Source organism: Nematolebias whitei, chromosome 6 (genome assembly GCF_014905685.2).
Source record: "Nematolebias whitei isolate Nwh7 chromosome 6, NemWhi1, whole genome shotgun sequence".
Taxonomy (NCBI): Eukaryota; Metazoa; Chordata; class Actinopteri; order Cyprinodontiformes; family Rivulidae; genus Nematolebias; species Nematolebias whitei.
The window spans coordinates 10,094,600-10,097,690 of record NC_056503.1 but is presented as its reverse complement, the minus strand read 5'-3'; the positions used below and the strand labels follow the sequence as shown (position 1 = coordinate 10,097,690).

The 3,091-nt window shown below is 34.2% G+C and overlaps 1 protein-coding gene across 1 annotated transcript in view; it reads right to left on the bottom strand.

Moving 5' to 3' along the window:
- gria4a (glutamate receptor, ionotropic, AMPA 4a) overlaps positions 1–3,091 on the bottom strand; it is a 192,036-nt gene that overhangs the window by 62,728 nt on the left and 126,217 nt on the right. The gene's annotated exons all lie outside the window — the stretch shown is intronic.

Here is a 3,091-nt window from a genome sequence, read left to right as displayed (position 1 = left end):
GTTATCTAAGGTTGTTTTATATCTTTAGTTCCTGACTGCCATCATCTTGTTTTATGCTTTCATCTGAATCTTTATGATTCCACCAGGACCTCCGCTTGACTCCAACTGAGAAGATAGAAGTGAATAAGAGAGACACAAACACATAAAGGAGGAGGCTGCTCACTCGTGCGCTAAGCGGTAGATGGATTCTTGTGCATGCACTTAAAGACTAAAAAATCTAGAAGTAAACACAAACACATTACTGTGTGTGAGAGATCTATAAAGAACATAAACCCAGGCGGTGGTGTACATGACGAAGCAGCTTTCAGAAGTAGAGTGTTATGAGTTCACGCTCCAGGCTGCTCACACTGTAATCCACATGAAAGCGAGCCTATTAAAATCTTATCGAGCTCTTTTTAATCAGACTAATCTCATCTAATTAATCAAACAGGCCTTTATGAAACAGTTTATGTGGATAATAAAACACAAGAACATGGTTGGGATTGAACTGCTCAGTCAGGAAATTATTTCACGTTCAGAACAAGTGCCGTTTAATAGACAAGGATTTTCCACACTGAAATAACGGGTCAAGCAGACGATAAAATCACTTGGACAAAGATGCAGATGGAAAATGTAGAAGAATCTTCAATCCAGGAAATTAAATAACACAACTTTAAATAACTTCAACTTTATTGTGACATACAATGCTGTAGAATAAATTTGTGACGTGTCTAATTGTAGAATATTTCAGTCAGCTTCTGCTGGTCATTGTTAGAAGTGTCCAATTCTCAAGTCTTAAATGTCTAACTTGAACCATTTGAAGCACAGCTCTTTGGAAACGTTATGACTAAGTAATATCCTACCTGTTGTAGATAACAATTAGAACACTCAGTTTGGAAAAATACATTTTCATTCTGGCCTGATAAATGAGCTACAGGCTCGTCGCAGTGAACTCAAAACAAAGAGGACCCCTGATGTTTTAGAAAATTGCAAATGTCAAAACTTTTATAGAAATTAATTGTCTTCAATATACTAACACATTGGACCTATATATTGAAAACAATAAAACATTCTACCATAAAACATTAAAACACAACCATTAAAGATGGTTACATTCTACATTTGGCTAAATACAAAATGATCATCTCACAAGGCCAGACTTTGTGTTTCAGATTACTGACAACATATTTGTCAACAACAACAACAACTATTTTCAATGGTTAAAACAGTTTCTATGTTTTAAAACAAAAAAAAGCTTTTTATTTCATTGTTTTCTAATTTAAGAATTAAAACAAAACACAACGACAAACAGGAAAGATCCACGTTTTTCCCGGTTTAGGTCCAGTGATGTTTCACAAGTCCTGCACAAAAATACATTTAAAGCAAAATAAATATATATAACTCAACATAAAAACATATTTAAAACTATATCTGCCACATACTGAACTGTTTTCCTGTTGACACGTTACATCACCAGCATCAACATGAACATCACTGAACAAAAAGACCATTCTTCCTGTTCATCGTCACAGCAAACAGAAACGTTTCTCCCAAAATGTCTTCAGACACATAAACAGTTCCCAGGGCTTCTTTTATTGGCTCAACATGAATCATAATGTTAACGAACAGGGAAAAAATAAATCTCTAACAGCCCCACAGAGCCATTAACACCACTCTGCAGAAAAGAGCAGAACTGAAAATAATCAGCAGGCAGAAAGTTTGACGCAAAGTATTATGTAAGTTTTACTGTTAAACAACTATGATGTGGTACCAAACATGTTCCAGTACCAAAAGTCTACATCCCACAGACACCTTATCTGTTTACACTAAGTCTTTGAAGGAAACTGCTGAGTTTAGTGAATGTCAGTGAGGGACAGGGTGTTTGGTTCATGCTCGTTCCAGAAGTTTTGATTCAACACCAACTTGAAGGAATGAAAACTCAAAAGAAAAAATAGGAAAGTCAAAATGAAGAACTGATCCAAACTGAGTGAAGATGCAGGCAAAATAAAGACAAATAAAATGCCATACATTTGTTTTTGTAGCCCATTTTCTAAAACAAACAAACAAACAAACAAACAAACGAATATTGTGAACAAAATTTTAAATGGTGACTGTTTATGAAGCATCCACTCTGTACATTTATCATAGTTATTCTCGTCCTGCAGTTTTCATCTAATTCAACAAATCATAAATCAAAACGTTCAGCTCTTTCAGGACAATCCTGCTGGGACTTTTGACATTGATGCAACTTTAGCTTTTTGAAATATTTTGCCTTTTCTGACACTTTTTTCTCATAAAAAATGAATTGAGCTCATTTTCCATCCTTCAAATCAATTCATATTTAGATCTGTTTACAACTTTTACTGCTCCTTTTTATGTTTTGTTCTGCTTCAGCTTCTTTCAGCTTCATTGTTTAAACTTCTTCAGATATTTTCAGCTCGTTTCAGTTGTATTTTCAGATGTTTTTTGCTCCTTTCAGGTTCTTTTTGCTAACTACAACATTTTTGTGCTTCTTTTAACTTCTTTCTGCTAATTTCAGCTTGTTATGCTCTTTTCAGTTTATTTCTGTAAGTTTCAGCTTTTTCTACTATTTCAGCTACTACTACTACTGTTTTAGGCTAATATAAGCTTTTTCAGCTAATTCCACATTTTCTTGTGTTCGTTTAAACTTTTTTCAGCCCAATTCAGCAAAAATGTGCTCTCTCCACTTCCTTTTTGTAGTTTCAGCTTTTTTTGTTGTTGTTTTTTCCAGCTACTTTTTGGCAGTTTGTTGCTGATTTCAGCTTTGTTAAAGTAATTTCCACTTTTTTGGGCTCATTTCTGCTTCTTTCAGCCTAATGGGTAAACTTGTTTTTTCTGCAGTTTCTTTCCGCTAAATTAAGCTTGTTCTAGCTTTTCAGCTACTTATAACATTTTTTGTAGCTAATTTCAGCTGTTTCCAGATATATTCATTTTTATAGTAATTTCTGCTAATTTCAGCCTAATTAACTTGTTCTGCTAATTTCAGCTTGTTATGTGCTGTTCAGCTTTTTCTGCTAGTTTCAGCTTTGTTTGCTATTTCAGCTACTATTTAGCTGTTTTTGTGCTAATTTTAACAGTTTCAGCTAATTCC